This window comes from Protopterus annectens, chromosome 11.part0, assembly GCF_019279795.1.
Source record: "Protopterus annectens isolate FY-2018-M chromosome 11.part0, PAN1.0, whole genome shotgun sequence".
In the NCBI taxonomy this organism is placed as follows: Eukaryota; Metazoa; Chordata; order Ceratodontiformes; family Protopteridae; genus Protopterus; species Protopterus annectens.
In genome coordinates, this window is record NC_056745.1 from 453,179,394 (window position 1) to 453,200,079 (window position 20,686).

The window sequence follows — 20,686 nt, forward strand, 5'->3', positions numbered from 1 at the left end:
TGTATATATTGCAAAATGCCAGGATTGTCCTGTATTTTATATAGGCAAAACTAGTAGGTATTTCAAAAATCGTATAGGGGAGCACCTACTAGATATCAGGCATGGTAGGCAGACTAATGCATTAGCCAGACATTTGAATGAATGTAGGGACCATACTTTTACATTTTTGGTAATTCAACACCTACAAAAAGATCTGCAGGGTAAAAGTCTGGATGTACATTTAGATGTCAGTGAACTAAGATGGCAGTTGAGACTTGATGCCACCAAGTATCCAGGAATTAATGAAGCTATTAGTATAACCAGTATTTTAGAGTTAAAAAACATTTTAGATTGAATTTATACATACATTTTTTAAGAAGCAACATTTTCTATGAAGTTATATTTTTTATTTATGAAATTTAATGTGGCATTAACTGGTGTGTAGGTCAAATCTGATTTTAAAGTGATTTTAAAGTGTATTCTTTTGATGTAAAATCTTTTTTGATGATTCTTTTTGAAGTGAATTTTTTAATTAATACTAATTATTCAATCAGTGACAACTGAGTAATAAAAGGTTGGGTTGGGGTTTTGAATTTTGTTCTGAGGAAGTCCCTTGTAACTTTAGGGGAAGAAAGCTCTCAATGTGGATATTTGTTAATAAAGCTGTTTGTTTTCCTTCACTGTGGTTGCTCTGGTTCTACTGTTTTTGGTTTCTCGACTATAGTGGTTTGGTCTGGGACACAGAGATGGAAACGGCAAGTAGAGCTACAAATGGTGAAATATTAGAATTGCTACAACAAATTGAACAGCAACTGGCAGTACATTCAAACCAGATACAAACTTTGATGGAAAAACAGGATGGTTCTAATAACCTGTTTGGTAGTTTAAGCTACCCTTTAACCCAGCCTACACAACAAAGTCCATCTGCACAAATGGCACAGGGAATGCAGCAAGCCGTTCCAGATGAGGGACTGACTGCTGGGACTGAAGAGTCAGATAGCAGTGGGAGTGAAGCAGCCCAGTGGAAAAATAACACATTCAGTTTTGGATTGGAGAGAAGGCTAGATGGTATGTGGCAACACGAGTCCACAATAGTTGAAAAATTGGAAGTTGTTAGAAAAAAAACTATTGATTTTCAAAAAACTGCAGGGGTTGAGACTATGGAAGTACCCTAATGGAGCTGAAGGTAATGCTGACTTACTTAATGATTTACACAACCTTTTTGATCAAACAGGGTTACACATGATGAGACTTATGGTAAAATATAACTTGTTGGCTTCAGAAGAAATGTCTGAGGATCTAGATAGTTTAAATCAAACCATCCAAAATAACTTAGCCTTTGCACATCGATCTAGTTATAACAATATTTTCATTAACACTGGCAATGTTTGCGGTGGTATATACACCCGCAAAATGAATAAAATTAAAAGAGATCTGAACGAATATACCAAGCAGAAGGTATATCTGTTTTCCCCAGGTTGCTTTGATAACAGTAATGAAGGAACCAATTGTGGTGCAGATCACCGAGAGGATGTGACGTCACTCACAAGAGCTCAAAATGCGGCAAGTATGTACTCACAGCAAACTTTTCCTAGTGATGAAAACATTAGGCGTTCTTAGAGGCTCTGTGAGAAGGATCAACAGTCTAGTTTTTAAGTAAACACTTATCAGGACTATGTTACACAAGGGGCGAGACCGAAAAACAACAGGAACCGGAGCCGGCAGCAGAAAAATTAATGGACATGGCTCTCGAAATGATGAATGCTATAAGTACTGACAAGTTCTTTCCCTTACTTGCACACTTAAATGTCAGCCAAACATCTTCGGTTGAACTGTTATGCGGTCACGATTCAAATAGTGGTAAAATCAATGAGGAAGCAGTAGTATGCAATGAATTGGGAGATATACAGCATTACAATGTTAACATGGACTGTAATTGCACAATGGATAGACTTTCACTTGGTAACGGAGATCTGGCAATGAGTTTTGATGGACTCAGTTGTGATTCAGATGAGTTTTTAACATATGGTCGTGAACAATTTGATATTATTGAAAGCATATTTGAACCTACTGTAATGCAGAATGCTAACAATGATTTTAAAGTGTTCAACAAAGGAAATCAACATACAGCATGTTAACCTACTGGCTAAAGGATTTATGTATGTGCCATTTAGAAAAGCAAATATTAATAATACATTAATAGATTTGAAGTATTTTACTAGAAAGTTAAACTTAAAAGTTTGGTTTAACACTCAGAGTGATGGGCAGGTTGAGGAAGCTGGGTGTCTGAAAAGACCAAGTACCTTTAACCCACCATTGAACAACATTATAATGTTGTATGAGCAGAAGTGTGAGAAAGATATTAGGAAGTCTGTGGGAGAAAAATCAAATAATATTATGACTAATATGACTAAGGATGAGGAAAGTTTATTGAGAGAATTTGCTGAGGATGGTACAATTCGTATCATAAAACCAGACAAAGGCAATGGGGTGGTCATAATGAATAAAGCTGATTATTTTAATGGGACGAATGTCCAATTGATGGATGGGACCTATTCAGAATGTTCCCTCAATGAAATACAAATAACATACAGAAGAATTGATTTGTTCCTTGACGATATGTTATATCAAGAGCAGATTAGTGAGGATGAGCATATATTCATGTGTAACAAACACCCCATGGTACCTAATATATTTGGGTAATCCCAATGTCCATAAAGGGCTGAGGGACTCACAATTTTGGCCAGCTGTGGATGGAAAATGTTCCAAATCCTGTTTTATTAGTAAATACTTGGACAAAAAATTGCAAGTAGGTTTAATGGCCTTTCCATACATTAGCAAGGACTCATGGCAATTTTTGGAAATGGTTGGTAGAATACGGTTAGATAGTGACGTCATAATGGTCACTATAGACGTCATTAGTCTCTTCACCGTAATACCCCATGATGAAGGGCTACTTTGGTTGGAGGCCCAATTACAGAAAACTGGGGTATATGATCAGGATGACATTAATACATATGTAACATTAATGGAAGTGGTCTTACAAAACAACTACTTATATTTTGAAGGATAGTATTATAAACAAAGTACAGAGGTGGTGATGGGGGCAGCCTGTGCCCCTGTCTTTGCAAATTATGTTATTTCCTTCTGGGAACAACTGTACATCATGCAAGGTGAATATCATTCCAATATTCTGTATTATACAAGGTTTTTGGATGACCTTTTCATTATTAGGAAGAGCAATGAGCATGAACTGTGCCAATTTTATGATTATATAAATAGTACTGTGTTTTTTAAATTTACACACAAACATAGTAAAACTAGTATATCATACTTGGATGTAAATCTAACCATTACTGATGAGAATAGTTTGGAATCTGGAATATACAGAAAACCAACTTTCTCGAATTCAAATCTAGAATTCACTAGCGCACATCCTTATTTTAAAAAAAAAGTTGATAGTAAAGAGACAGTTGGTATGAGCTGCCAGAATGGTGAGCTCGAATACCACCTTCTTGGACAAAATTCAATTTATTTTGAAAATGTTTAAGGCCAGAGGGTATCCCCAGGAATTATTGAATGACATTAGTGAGGAGATTATACATAAGCATAATAATGGCACATACAAGCCAATCTTGAATAATGTTAACAGTGCCAGTGATGGGGTAATATTTTGGAGTTACATAACAAGATGGAAAATTTTAATATAGGCTTCATAACAACTTTTAATCAAGACGCATGGAACGTTGTTGATACAAATTTTAACAACTAGGATATACTACAATTTGATCAAAATGTGGGACAAAAAGTAGGGAAGAGACCAAAAATAATATATAAAAAAGATAGGTCCTTTAAAAACATTCTGGAAATGGGTAAACATAACACCGTGAATGTTAGCAACAGAAGTAAAGGGAATTTTAAATGCAAGAGGTGTAATTTTTGTCCACACATTTTTGAGACAGGTGACAAATTTGTTCTGAATGGAAAAACGATAACGATTAATGGACATTATAATACAACACTCAGAACATCGTATATATTGCGAAATGCCAGGATTGTCCTATATTTTATATAGGCAAAACTAGTAAGCATTTCAAAAATGTATAGGGGAGCACCACTAGATATCAGACATGGTAGGCAGACTAATGCATTAGTCAGACATTTGAATGAATGTAAGGACCATACTTTCACATTTTTGGTAATTCAACACCTACAAAAAGATCTGCAGGGTAAAAGTCTGGATGTACATTTAGATGTCAGTGAACTAAGATGGCAGTTGAGACTTGATGCCACCAAGTATCCAGGAATTAATGAAGCCATTAGTATAACCAGTATTTTAAAGTTAAAAAACATTTTAGGTTGAATTTATATATGCATTTTTAAGAAGCAACATTTTCTATGAAGTTACATTTTTTATTTATTAAATTTAATGTGGCATTAACTGGTGTGTAGGTCAAATCTGATTTTAAAGCAATTTTAAAGTGTATTCTTTTGATGTAAAATCTTTTTGATGATTTTTTTTGAAGTGAATTTTTTTAATTAATACTAATTATTCAATCAGTGATAATTGAGTATTATAAAAGGCTGGGTTGGGGTTTTGAATTTTGTTCTGAGGAAGTCCCTTGTAACTTTAGGGGAAGAAAGCGCTGAACGTGGATATTTATTAATAAAGCTGTTTGTTTTCCTTCACTGTGGTTGCTCTGGTTCTACAGGTTTTGGTTTCTTGACTACAATATTTTAAAAGAACTTTTATTCACATAATTTTCCTCCCAATTTTTCAACCATTATACATTGTAAGAAAATACGTTCTGTAGTTTATTCTTTACCATAGTATATACAAACTCTTTTAATAATTTTTTTATATGGCATATTTCCTTTTACTGGTAATTTTAATCACTAATTTCAGTAAAAAAATTGTGACATCTATTTGCTTATTACACCATGCTTTTCTTACTTTTATATCTTTAAATTTTCATTTGCTAGCTCAGTTGAAGGATTAACATAATAATATTGTATCACGATATTTTATGCCAGACTTTCCTATCATTTTCTGTTTTGTCAGTTTTTATTTTTATTTTCCATGAAGAATTGCTTTCTTGATAACATCTCATTTCTTTATTTACATGTTCTTTTTCTCTTTTGAATCTTTTCTAATAAATTTCAATGCCACTCATAATTGTACTTTAGTAAATTTTCTACTAATTTTTCATTTTTATCATTTATCCTAAACACAGCTTTATACACATTCAAAGAAGAAGCATAAACAATTGGGTTTATTAATCCTAAACTTCCATCTTACTTATCCATATATAAGACTCCTCTCTTCATTGGATTTAATCTCAAACCCCATATAAAAGAAAAAAGTACTTGTATTTCTTTCATAGATTATTGGCAACATATAGGCACTAGCTAAATATGCAATCTTTCCCAATATAACTGCATTGCTCAAATAAATCTTTTTATTAAATGATAGCTTGTATGTGTTCCAAAAACAACAAAGTTTCTTTATTGCATCTATTATCCTATTCCATTGTTCCACACTTACATTTTTACCCCCAAATCTTATTTCTATCACATCATTTTTTTCATTGAAAAAGATATTCCTCCTATCTTTACTATAACACCCAGTCCTTTACCTTTTTCTTTATTTAAAATTATCCCTAGTATATTTAAATATTGATGTACATAACATAAAACTTCTTTCATCCAAACCTTGTTTCTTGTAATCAATATAACATCTCCTGCATAAGGAAATGTAATTGAATTGTTATCCCTTCATTAGTGATATAAGCTCCTTTCATGTGCAAATGTATATCTCTAACACATGCATTTATAACTAATACAAATAATATGCTACTCAAAGGTCATCCATGATACATGCACCTCTTTATATCTATTTCTTTGTTTAACCATCCATTGACTAAAATTCTTACTTCATTTTTATTATATGCAGAACAACATACATTCTTAGTTTTCTCTGATGTTGTAGTCTTCCATAAATGTCCACAAAAGTTCATGCTGTCCTGTATCTAATGCTTTATTTAAGTCTCCTATCATAATTTCGGTCTCATCAGTCCTGCTTATGATATCATCCACAATTCGCCTTACTATTAATAATAATTCCTGACATCCTTTTCCCTTTAAACTATTCTTTCATATGTTTAACTTTACTTTCCATTCACTTCTAAATTATTTTCATAAAAAACATATAATCTGCATTGTTCAATATTATAAATCTCCAATTTTCAGTGTTATCTTTATTTCTTTTTTCCATACAAATTTAAGAATACCACTGCATAAATCCTTATACATAAAAACTTCACTTAACCACTCAGTCATAACTTTTAAGAAAATTTTTGTTTCTCCCAATCCATAAGATGCTTATACATTTTGTATCCTAGTCTATCTGGTCCTGAAACTGACTTTAAATTAACTTGTCCAAGTTGTTGTTGTCTTTCGGCTTTTCTCAGTTAAGGGTCGCCACAGAGGAACTCCGGTCCACTAATGATTGGCAGTAGATTTTCACAAACACTGAGGTGACGCTCAGACTCAATGTTCAACCTCAAGGCACACCCATTTCTTTCAAATTTCAAATGCCACCCCACTACAGGGGAGGGATATGCAGCTCCATACAGAAGGCACTCCCCACACTCCGCCGAGAGAAAATGGGAGACCCTCCTCTCTGAGTGTGAGGCAACAACTTCTGCACCACCACGGTTTGTCCCTAAATTAACTTGTCCAAGTACTTTATCTAATTTATATAAGGAAATCTCCTTTTTCATTTTGTTTTTTTCTTGTTCTGTTAATTTTTTAACATGCCATTCCTTTTTGTACTTTATCTCTAGCTTGAAATATTTTCTTTAAATAATTTATTATGATATTCATAATTTGCTCCTGAGATCTTTTTACCTCTCCTCAATCATCTTTCATTTCTCCCATTATACTAGTATTGTCTTTAACTCTGCTACTGCAATAAACTGATACCTCTTCTCGTTTACCTTATAAGTAATATCTTTACTTAAATACTACTGTTTCATTTTTTTCTTGATTCTTGTCATATATTCTCAGTTCTATCACATAATATTCTCTATCACTCATTTCCAAATCTTTTAAAACATATATGCACATTGTTTTATAATCAGTTTTTTTCTGCCTTTCTTACATCTCACTGCCATTCTAAAAACATTTTTTATATGTTTCTTTAAAAGATAGCCACCACTCAGACCAGGTTTTATAACACACTCTAGTGGAAGTGTGGGGCCAGATTCAATAAAGCCTATACTAAGTGTACATTAAGTGTATACTGTTCTGTGTTAACAGACAGCACAAACATAACTCACACCTTCTTCCTCCTAATTTTAGTTTTCCTACTGATATTCTTGCAGCTTTAAATATTGACAGGGATTCATAAAGGTTACCACAAAATGTAGACTACATGTACATGTAGTGTAATCTTTCTAAGTCACTAGAAAGTGTAAAAAAGTGATAAGAATTTTATTAAATACATATCATGTACACTTAGTGTAGGTTTTATTGAATCTGGCCCATGATCTTTCCATAACTGTGGACATTTTTATCCTATAATTTCTCACTTATTCATTTTATTGTTATTCTCAATCTGACATACTCCTTATTTCCTGTTTCTCTAGCCATGTGGCTGAGTGATCTGAAAAGCCTGTTGCAAGTATCTCTCCCTTAGCTATATTTTAACATCATGATATAATAAACTAAGCTATTTCAGTCTTATACACACCTTGACTATATGTCCACAAATTATTATTCCAAATCTTTAAATTACCAAATTTTGTAACTTCAAAAATTCCTTAACATCATTTCCTCTCAAATCACAGTTACAATCTACCATTAATATTATATTCACATTAATTACTAGATAATCCAGAATTTTATGAAATTAATTTCCCCTTTCTTTACTTATAACATAGACAAACAACACTATAGTTCTATATACCTGATTCTGTCATTTGAGATCTATAATCGCTAATATTCCCATCATTACCAATGTTACATTTATTATTTTCACTGACTTCCTACAATGTACAACTATGCCAGAATATAATTATTTTTCTAGGTTTAATATTGTGTCCCATTCCCAAAGTGTCTTTGTTTATAATCTCTCCTATTGTGTCAAAAATGTTATATCTTCCTATAGTATTACATCAATATCATACTTAGTACTCCAATTTAGGATGCCTATTCTTCTACTTATATTTTTGATACTACTTATATTTACTGAAGTAACTCCAAAACTGTCCTTATGTCTATGTTGTAGCTTACTAGAAATTATTTAAATTTGAAGTATTTATCTCATTTGTGTTTTCCATTTCCTTTATTCTTCTCTTCTACACTTATCCCTTTAAAGGTTTGTTTTCTGTCTCTTACTCTTTTGACAATAAAATTATTTTACCTTTCTCTATTTTTCATTTTATATCTTCCTCATCATTTATTTCAGAACCTACTTCTATATTATCTTCAGTTTCATTTTTTTCTTCATCCTTATCTTTATTTTTACCCTGATCTTGCTTCCCTACTTCCTGTTTATATTTTATTAAAACTGTTTCTTCTTTCTGTATACCGTCCTCACTTTTGTTTTCTTCTTCTTCATCCTTTTTCTCTAGATTACAATCCATCCATAAATGCCCAATTTTGTTACTCTTATAAAATTTCAATTCACACTTTTTGCATTAAAACGTTTTTCCCCACACAAAAAATGGAACATTGTGTAAAACAACATATCTATGAACATCAGTACAATATATCCAAAGCCAATCATAATAACACCCTGGCTAGACATGTCGTGGAGTGCCCTGATCATGAATTTCGGTATATGGTTATTGATCAAGTGCAACAAGACATTAGGGGGGAAGCTTGGCCGTTAAACACAGAGTAGAGAGAATTATTGTGGCAACTAAGATTAAATGCCCAAGCTTCCCCAGACCTAAATGAATACAGTTCCCTGAAGTGTGTATTAAAGTTAAAATCACTAGACAGATAATTGTGTTGTGTGTGTATATACATGTTTTGATGCCCGTGCCCTAGCCCAACAATCAAGGAGCCTCAATACTCACCACTGACACCAGAGAGGGTGAATCTAGAAGAGGAAAGCATAACTAATACACACAGTAAAGTACAATTTCCCTTAAGTGCACACAGGGATCACAGTCATTCTGGGGCTGGTTGCTCCTTTGCTCACCAGGTCCCCAATAAGACTCCCCACTGGCACAGCTATAGGGTCCAGGTCTCAGCCTAGCTGGGCAAGCTAAAACCACCATTACCCTCTCTGTCCAACCAGTGCTTTGCATCCCTGCCCAAGTAGCTGACACAACACACACACACACTTTGAGAGGAGGTTATACAACCACACAGACCCTCCTGGGAAAAGGCTGGCACAGATTCTCCAGCTGTGCCCCTCTTACCCAGACCATATGGTAGTAATTCCTGCCACCACCCAGCTAATAATTATCAGCTACTAAAAGGCCCTTAAAAGGGTGTCCAATTATTACTGTGCAATATTAATATCCAATTGGTGATGTGACTATATAGTCTAAGGCTTATTTTAGAGTGGCCTATAGCAATGAACTCTATAAATATGCAATGTACTCTAGAGCCTACTTCTCTATACAAACCAGCCACAGGTAAAGGTTTTTAAAATATTTAATAATAAATAATTAAAACACAAGACAATACTACTACACCACAGAGATATCTAAGAGTTGAGAGATCACACAGAAACTTAAAACAATATCGTAGGAAAGATCTGATTTCAAAGAAAACTACTTAGTCTAACTTTCTTCTAAGTTTAACTATTCCTAAGAGAAATCACAGTGCCATTATCTTACTTACATACATAAAGAGCAAGCAGTGATGGGTTAGATGTCCAAGATCAAAATGCTTACAGTCTCTACTGAAAAATAGTTTTTAAACACTAGCCAACAGCTCTGCTGAGGCCCTCCCAAATTACATCATTTTGACACTTAGGTTTTCTCAGGCCACAAACTGCATTATTTAGCAAGCTAACACCTGCTCAGGAAACTACAACAATACAAGGCATTTCACATATACACTCTAGCAGAAACCAGAGCAATAAAGCACCTTCCACATGTAAATTCTGGCCCTTAACTTTAACCTTAAAACAATGGGCATGAAACCTTCATCCAGACCCACTGGAGCCGACTTGTAAACATCAAAGAGATTCATAAGATCTTTTCAGCTTCAAAAGACACATTTGAAATGCTTGGCTTGGTTTTCCTTACACCAGATGGCAATGTTGCAACAATCTTGAAGTTCACATTTTACAGTGTTTTCTTTCATTTAAAAACACAAGCCTGTATTTTACATTTATTTATACAGTTGATAGAATTATGTATCAAATTCTATTTGACTAGGCTGGCAGCCTTCGCCCGTCTTCCTCCAATCTTCACACACACACACACACATATATATATATATATATATATATATATATATATATATATATATATATATATATATTTTATAATCATACTTAATAGTGATTTTTTTTATTTGATAGCAGTTATAACATGTGCATTGAAAAGTGAATTTTATGTGGAATGCAGCTTTAAGAATCTCAGGAAGTGATGTCATGGTTACACATCCTATTTAAACTTGTGTGAATGAATGGTTGATGTCTGAAGAAGTGTACCGATTGTAGTAGATGAAAGCGCTAACAATAAAAGGAGCTATCATCTTTTTTTTGTTTTTGTTCCCCCACAAATATAGTGTTTCCTCTTATCACAGTTACTTATCAAATGATCATCTTTTCCACAGGAAAAAATAAGTTTAGGCCGCCCCAATATTTTACAACACACCTGTTACCTTCTATATTTATCATACTAACAACATAAACAATGTTTTCTTTCTCCATTCATAGTACAGTATGACATTCCCATCCTCCAGACCATAATCCTTTGTTATCATACACTTTGCTAATGTCCATAACATTTTAAATGTCTCTTTAAAGTCTCTTTATCAACATCAGTTCAAAATTGAAAACGTATTTTCTGTTTTGTTTCTCTGAAATGCTTTAACCATATCAGAGTTCTATGAATTCCAGTTCTTTTTCTTTTCATATTCCCCAAAAAAGCTTTCCAGGACAGAACAATGTCACAAAATGTCTCTTTATAAATAACAATAAAAGCCCTTACCTAATTAGCCTTCAATCACAATGGGACCATTAAATTATCCCAAATGTCATACCTGTCCATTTCTTTTTCTTATTTGTTCTGAATTTTTGCTATGAATTTCCTTTGAATGTTGACATTTCCTTTCATTTGCTCATGTCTTATCACTTTCTCTGCAGTTTCCTTAATAGTCTCGGCATATGATTTATTTTTCTGGCAATCTTCTTTGTCTCCCAATTTCTCCAGTTGGATTTTGTCCATAATTTCACCCCCTGAAACATCTTTTCCATTCTCCGTCTTACTCTGCAACAACAATTCACCTATAATATCACCCCATTACTCTCTAGACTGGAGAGTTGTAATAAAACATCCATTGTTGTTTTGAATGTTTGCTACTGATGAAACAAAATATTTTGCTGAAACAACTCCTCAGAATCCTGTAGAACCTCAGACACTGCACTGACATTCACCTCTGTATTATCTGCTATCTTGGATCTCCTTGAGTGCTGTTCAGCCAGCCACCACTGGGCTAGGATCAAACCAAGCACTCTCCTAATGAGTAGAGAAAGTTCCCTGATGCCCTGGCCAAATTTTTTCTAATAGTATAAATACCACCTCAGTCTGCCCTGAAAAGAAGCTACTAGCCTAATGAGAATAACCCAGTCATCAAAGGATAAATAAAAATAAAATAAAAATATTTTGTATACTAAACTGCAGATCACAAATGGGTACAAAAACATTTATCAGAATAGATTTGAATGCAATGCAAGAACTGGTATAAAGAGGTAGTATGGTGAAGTTCTTATTTAACAAAAGTTAACATAAAATCATATTTGTTTGTGAAATGTTAATAAACATTCCATTAAAACAGCAGGTTTAGACATTCTCTGCATCTTGAAAACTCCCTCCTTGTTTTTTTTTTTATGATACTACATTATGAGGCCATCTGAAGGAAGTGTTGATGCAAATGATGCATGGCTACTTTAAATGTTATTTTAATGTTAATGTTTTGTTTATATTTATCTTCACTCTGATCTCAGATACCAACCACAAACCCTGCACTTTGTGAGAATGTGAAAATCTAGATGAACTCCCCAGCCAGAGTCTTAACCATGTAATGAGAGGATATGGATTGGCTGGGGAATAGTGAAGGATCTTTCCTTATTTATTGGAAACACGTTTCCCCTGTATTTCAGTTCCTTGAGAATACTGAGCTCATGGCAACTTCAGGGGGTGGGGTAATAACTGCTGAGGCAGTGCTGAAATTTACATATTATGAAGTCTTGCATGCTCAGCTACCATAAGACTTGTGGGCATGTGGCCTAGAGGGGAGAAGAAGAGTTCTGCCAGCAAAAAGGCTTTGTTTGATACCAGCCAGAAAAGAGGCAACATGTTTAGGGCCTTGTCTGAAGGCAGACAAATTCTCAGAAACTAAATAGTAGCACTCCTATACTTCATAACTTTCATTAAGGTGGCATGAAATCTAACAGGCTCACCAATTTTGAGTCCTAAGGAGTATAGAAAGGAATAGTTTACTTGAAATCAGACAGCTGTCATTCATCTGAATGGGCATGTACAAAGCAGTCATTTTAAGTACATGTAAATGTGAATGTTCCTTGATTTGAACCCTGCAAAGGTCTGGAAACAAGCATTTTGTGAAAACTCTGAGCTTAAACATTGGGTTGTATGGGATCAAGCAACCAGAGCCCCACCAATGCTTGCTAAGCTGAAGCAGAGCCTCACCACTAATAATGAATGGTAGTAAGCAGCCAATGTTGACTTGATCTTCATGTATGGAAGAAGATGGCCCAGTCTGCTGCAGATGCAACATCTTCTGGCAGAAGACGTATATGTCATTTACAAAAACAAAAAAAAAAAGAATTGGGAATATCTGCTTGGCTTTGCCAACCTGCTTTAGTATTGTAGCTCTTATTATTCATTTGCAGAAATGCACATGCAGTTTGGACAGAGTGTAGAAGCTACACACTTTGGCAAATGATAGTAGTAGTTATGTAGCCCCCTCTCCAGCTATGGTGAGTGCTTTTGGAAGCCACTCACCTAATGCAGGTCCCCAGCTCATTTGATAGCCACAAAATTCACGCCATATCTCAAACAGTAAGCACTAGCAAGTAATAACCTGGCTTCATCCAGCATCCATTCCACTATGCCCTCCAATTCTTCTGTGCATCTCTACCTCCATCAACACCAGGGAGCTGACAGATCTGTCAGACAATGGGAGAGCTTCCTCCCTTTGTATGCATGCAGTGTAAATACTAGTGAAAAACTAAAATCTTGCCTAGAAATGTATCAGCTCCTTAATTATTTGTTCTTAACATTAAAAAACAATGTCTTTAAAGTAAGGTCAAGTTTTGCATTAAAAGATGATGGGCAGTATTCATGAAGGCTGACATGGAAAATAAGACAGTGTTAGCCTTCATAACACCTTTTTCCCAAACTAAACTTGTTTCCTATTCAGGAACATGGCTTAGTTTCCATGGCATTGTGCTGTGCAGCGAGCACACATACGCAAATGCACTGAGACCTGAAAATCCATGGTGGCATGCAAATGTAGTGCACGCCTACCACACCAGCCCACTGTTACCTAGTAACAAAACCAGGTTGCAATTTAGCATCCTGGTGTGAGTCCGTGTTAGCTCCATGTTATGTACAGGGAAATTTTCCCCATACATGAGCTAACACGGAAGTTGAGCAAGGTGAAAGCCATTAAAAGTTGGCTCTCCTTAATTATATTTAAATTCTAGTTTGCACGAAGCAGACCTGAGCTTAAACTTGCGCAAACAAGCTTATTTAAAAAAAAATAATATTTTTTTATTAAAAGATTAAACTGTTAACATAGAGAAGTCCCCTTTAATGTGTAAATCCATGCTATCCACCTTCAATACATCCAGAGCCATGTTGCATCCATGTGGATATGACAGAGTGGGCGTGGTGGGCAATAGATAAACCTGAATCAATCTGGAGGTGTAGAAAACAGTTCTACACCACCATGTAAGCTAAGACGGTGGTAGGCAGCCATAGGGGGAGTATGGGCAAATGTCATTTTATTTTTACTGGTGTTAGTCTGTCATTTTTGTGTTTTTTCTTTTTTTTATTTGTTTTTTTTAATCTCCCCACAGTTTCTAAATATTGCCCTTGCAAACTTAGAAAGTTGATAGAATGACAGGTTTTGCATTAGCATGGATATTCATAAAGAGTATGTGGCCTGCAACTGACATGCTAATATTTGATATAGTGATAAATATAAATGTAAAATGGTCGTATGTTAATTTTTTCCACTGTAGTTGAAGTTTAAGCATAGCTGAGAGGGATTGCATGACGAGGCACTTTGCTCAGCACTGCTTAAAACACTATGAAGAGGTATATAGAAATGTATTGCTGAAATCCTCACTGGCAATTTAGCTCAGTGGTTAGAGTTTCGGCTTTGCATGCAATAGGTGTAGGGTTCGAATACCAAGACAAGCAATTCAGATTTTACATGGGAAAGCATTGTTAAATTATTTTTTTTTATTTTTAATGATGTTGTAATTGACATTTGTTAACCAGGGCAGTGTAGCTGGCCAACCTTCCAGTGTCAGTGGATATGTGATGTGGAATCCCCCATGCAAACACAAGTGTGCCAGACAATACAGTCACATCTTAAAGTAATGTAATCAAAACATATAGGGGGATGTCATGTAAAGAAAAATATATACACTTAATAATATGACAGTAAGGAGTAATTAATGTTCAATTCATTAATTTCCTTTAAATGAAAACTGAGCAATGCTTAGCAGTGCTTAGCTCTGCTTAGCCATTGCTAAGAAGTATAATTCTAAGCAGCATTCAGCCCAGCTAAGTGGATTTGCGCACTAAGCACTGCTCAGCATTTCTGAAACCAGCTAAGCAGGGGTGTGTGTCTGAGGCTGCTTAGCTGTGCTTAGCTGGCTTAAGAAAAGCTAAGCATGCTCGTGTACAGGGGAGGTGCAGAAATGCTGACAAGTGTTTACATTTTAGCAGCGTGTTTGTACAGCACAATGCAGGACTTAAAAACACAGGGGAAAAAAAAAGCAAATACCTTTAGAAAAGGAAATCAACTAGAAATGACTAATAATCCCTCTGGCACTCACACTGGCCCATTCAAACCCCTTTGTAATGCATCTGGCAGGTGGAATGTATTCATAATTAGCCAATCACGCAGGCTGCATCTGCAGCATACCAGTATAAAGCATGCAGACACCCCTTAGTCTGGTTTTTCCCACATATTCTGCAACATTGGAGAACACACTTGAGAATTTTAACTGACAAAATGATAGGGGCTGCTGCCGCTTTGTTACATCTCTATGTGCTACAGACTGAGGGCAGTGATGAGGATGATGATGACAACTAGCCCAGACCGAAGAGGAGAAGAGTGTTCAGACCCAGGGTAACCTTTCGGGGGCTACATTCACCAAGCTCTGCCGGCCTCACCTCAGACCCAGAGCCAACAGAGGGGAACCCATCCCAATGGAAACAAAGGTGTGTGTAGCCTTAGGAATACTAGCTACAGGTACTTTCCAAAGACCTGCTGGGGACATCATGGGGGTCTCACAGGCTTCTGCATCCAGGGTACTCCACCAGTTCCTGGATGTCATGCTACGACATGCCAATGAGCACATTTATTTCCCCAGCACCCCTGAGGAGTGGACCAGCAATATGTGTCTCTTCCACCATGTAGCGCACTACCCAGAGGTACTGGGTGCCATAGACTGCACTCACTTCCACATCAAAGCACCACCCGGTGAAGAGGGTAGAGTGTACATCAACCACAATGGCTATCACTCCATCAACTGCCAGGTCATGTACAATGCCCAAGGCATTATCATGAATGTGTGTGCTGGAAGCCCTGGCAATTATCATGACTCTCACATCTGGCACTCCTCGCAGCTGCACCAGGAATTTTCCAGGGTGGACATCCCATATGACCATCTCGTGGGGGATGCTGGCTATGCACTGGAGCCGTGGATGATGACACCCAACAGAAATGCACACATACCCACTGAAGAATGCCATTATGAGGCACCCACATACTAGGAACATTGTAGAGTGTGTGTTTGGGCTGCTCAAGTCACGGTTCCACTGCCTTGACATATCTGGTGGAGCCCAGAAGTATTCTTCAACCACATGTACGCACATGTTCATAGAATGTGCCATGCTACACAATATGATCCTGCAGAAACAGCTGCAAGAGGAACATCACAGAGAAGGGGCACACAGACTCCCACCATTGCCAAGGTCTCCACAAGCACAGGGGGACTCGGAGGATGAACCCTCTGAGTCTGCCCCTGTAGTCAGATGTAGGTGTGCCCAGTACACCCTTGCCTTGGCAAACAGAAAATGCATAGCACATACACTGACACCCTAGGGACCCAGGGACTGACACCTCTCTCCAACTCACACACACAGCAAAATGGATGCCACACACATCACACTACCTGTACCTAGCCATGTATAGGCTGTGTACTGTGTGCGTCTGACAGAGTCAGCCGTCAAGCACCATCCTCGTGACTGCCGCAGGCACAAGATAAGTCACTCTTCTTAACAATAAATGAATGGAGCAGTATGTTGTGGTAGCATATCTATGGTATTGCTGCATGTATGCAAAGGAATGGGGTGACTTACTGGGATAGCAGCAGACAACTGACAGCTATGTGGGAAGACAGCAAATGTCTGCCCAATACTGGCTTCCCCAGAGAATGAAGTAGTCCCCTAGGTGACAAATCTCACTGCAGTTTAGGTGGGGGACTAACAAACTAGGGGGTCATAGGTCACATGCATGGATGTCAATGTTGGAGTCCCATACAAACCCCTCAGGTTCTCCCAGCAAGTCAGCTGTAAAAAACCATAAAGAAATGTCTGGCAAAGCCCCACAAATAGAGACAATGATGAAATATTCATCTTACAGACTTACACAGTGATATCACAGCAGGTCTTGCAGTTGCATTAAGTCTGTGAAGGATAAGAAGTCTGAATCTCAAATGTCTGCCATTACATTTTAACCTTCAGTCTTTAGTAATATGCCAGTATTCTCCAAGACAGGCACAACACTATGCTAAATGGAACCAAATGTAAAGCCAACATCTGCACAGTCTGTGCAAATGTGTACAGTTGACAGTTATGCACCCCCCAACCCACCCGTGTTCCCATAGAAATGCAGTAACATTTATGTTTGTAGGGTAATAGCAGCACAGCACACATTCCCAGGGCTGTCCCAATCAACTTGATAACTTGGTGCATGGCCACAATATGCAGGGGTCAGTGAGCTATGTATATGAGTGGTTAATGTCAGGATGTGGGCAGCACTTACTCTTGGCTGTTGTGGCTTAGTGGCCTAGGTACAGTACTGTGGTTGACAAGGTCCATGTTCCAAGACTTTCTGTGCCAACTATTTTGCATGTCAGCTACACCTGTGGTAGGAGTTGTACACACTGTCCAGCAGTCAATATCCATTACTACAGGAAAGCTGGACAAGTCAATGACAGGGGGCCACACATATGGACAGTACACAGCTCAGAGTAACCTACACAGTGCCTAGCAGGACAGCAGGTACCTGAAAGTCAGTGTAATGCCAGGTTATAAATGGCTGCCACCTTACTGTGTCAGCACTGACAACAAGTCACTGGCCACCATCCCTACCCCTGGAATGACAGCTGTCACAGAAGGACCACAAGTATGCCTCGTATATCTGTTCTGTTTGTCCTAACATTGCATTTGCCTGCCAAACTATTTGCAAAACAAGAATGGTTCATGTCAAAACATCAATGGCAGACAGTGGAGAAGCAGACATCATACCCATAAGTAAAAGCAAGCAAATACCAAATCGGTATCCCAACTGTCTATGTTTGGCAGAACATTATTAACACCTTGTCCCCATGTGTGGGCCTGTGTCGGATTGTCATATATGGGCCTGTCCAGAAGTCAGTCTGTGACAGTTTGGCAGCTAGGCCAACATGTAGCCTCATAATAACATAGCAACACAAACCATCTGAGTACCACAGCAGATGTATTGGTGCAATGATGGACAGCCTGCTAAATAGGTACACTCATAGGTGTGAAGTCCATAACCCTGTATGTGATGTTATAGCGTTTACCACACTCACACCTGAAAAACAAATACATAACAGCAGCCACTGCAGACAAAGCCTGTGACTGGACTACAGAAGGACAAAGAAACACACATAAGGGGAAGGGGAACCACTGGCCAGACAAATGGAGAATGTTCATACCAGAACAAATTGTGCAGTAACATAGGTTCTCTGCAGTGTATGGAGTCAGTAAATATCACCCACAACTACACAATACACACCCACATAAGTGGAGGTCCTCAACAAAACAAAACCCAAACAAAGGACACCTCAGAGACAAAAACACATGAGAACTCCACACCACAGTCCATGCATAGTCCACACACCCAGTGTCTTGCAACCACTAAGGCCTTACCATAAACCTAACATATTACTCATAGGAAACTCCATTGTGAGACACACAGATGTGCCTCTTGCCAGGCTGGATAAGGAGAAAGTCATGCTTACTTGTTTGTCAGGTGCCAGAATCTGCCATACCACACATGCACTCAAGTCACTCCACAACAGGTACTGTTATGACTCTGTCGCAGTCCATGGTGGTGTGAACGATGTCAGATGTACCTCCCTGGACTATAGGAAGACAGACATGATTCAGCTTGCTGAATATGTGTCCCATGCAGGTATGCCCCTAGGCTTAAGCAGAATTCCACCCAGCATGATGGTGCACTACAAACAGAAATTGATTGTCAGTAACAATTGGCTTACTTACTGGTGTCATCCCAGGGGGATCCACTGCCTGGCAGCCTGGGAAAATATGATCAACAGACTATGCTGCTTTGCTAGAGATGGCCTGCGTCTGTCTCACTTGGCCTGCAGGCCTCTGGTAAAGGCCCTTGCCTCCCCCATAGTGCCTTTTTAGGGAATGTCATGGTCTCCATACTGCCAACATAAAACCCTCAGCAAAACAAAAATTAAAGCCCATGCCACTTATTGCTAGGAGTCTAAACAGAAAAATGCACTCATTGTAAGCAGTCGTAACCCTGGAAGATGGTGACATTTGTGCACCCACAGAAACCTGGGCCACAGCTGCAGAGAGCAAGCCATTCTTACCTGGTCACTCATCCTATCACACAGCCAGATCCCAAGATATGGGCAGCAAAGCCAAAGGAGGTGGGGTATAAATATATGTTAGACAGACACACACCTCCAGGCTGGTCAAACAGTCTGACACACACAAGACACTCCAAGTGCAGTTAACTGTTGACAAGACCCCTATGCAAATTATAGGTAGCTACAGGCCGACATATCTGACTCAGGATACCCCCCCCCACATATTTGGCCCTCTACAAATATATCAAGCTTCAACCCTTTACCCTGATCCTGGCTGACTTTAATTACCCAACCATTGATTGGAAAACCAACCATGACAGAACAGAAATGCACAGAGATTCCCCCATCTTATCAATGGTAAATCCTTAGGACAGCTACTTGATACCCCCACAAGATGTGCTACATATGTCAGACATGGCAGTAACCAACATGATCAACAACTGCAGCACCCCTATGGTATCATCCTCCCTGCAAGATCCCAAAAAAAGCAGTCACGTTCAATATCACCATCTCTCCTGACACCTATCTAGCCATGGTAAAAAGAAAATGTCTCAGAAGCTGATCACATCCACCAGGGGGATGGTATAAACAGCTGAAGAGTCCCCTAGCCCATTGAAAGAACAGGCACCAACATCCAAATGTACACGAAGGTACTATACCTGCATATATATATATATATATATATATATATATATATATATATATATATATATATATAGATATATATAGATATATAGATATAGATGCATGGAATCAGGAATACCTGACAGGACAACATCATCATCCGCAAGGGAGAGTAAGCCTGTCTGGAAATGTCTGTAATAAAGGAACTACATAACAAAAGGATAACATTGTTGTCCAGGACCAAGAAGGAGCAGGTGCACAATTGCAAGTAATCTCTCCTTAGCCTGAACAAACAAACAAGAGTTCCAGTGAAATCCTCTAAAGGCAACTCCAAGTCCAAATAGCCCACATCTAAGACAGGCAGTCATAAGGCCTTCCTCACATATGTCTGCATTCCCAAAGGAAAGTCCCAGATCTGTGCAGAACTGGTGGTCAAGGACATCACATACACAAATGCTGTAGATATAGCCAATCTACTGGCTGACAGATTCAGCAGAAATGTCTCCCCTCTGTCCCCCATCAGTAAAGCAGGACATCCCTAGTACCTGACCACCCAACCCTTATCACTAGGGAAAAGGGCATCACAGCCCCCTCAAAGCCAAGAAGACAGCCTCCATGGGACATGATGACATCCCAGGCTGCAACCTACATGAACTCAGGTATGAACTGGCAGCACCATTATGCATTCTACTCAACCAAAGCCTGCGTACTGCCTTTGTCACAGCTGAGTGACAGACAGCCACTGTCATCCCT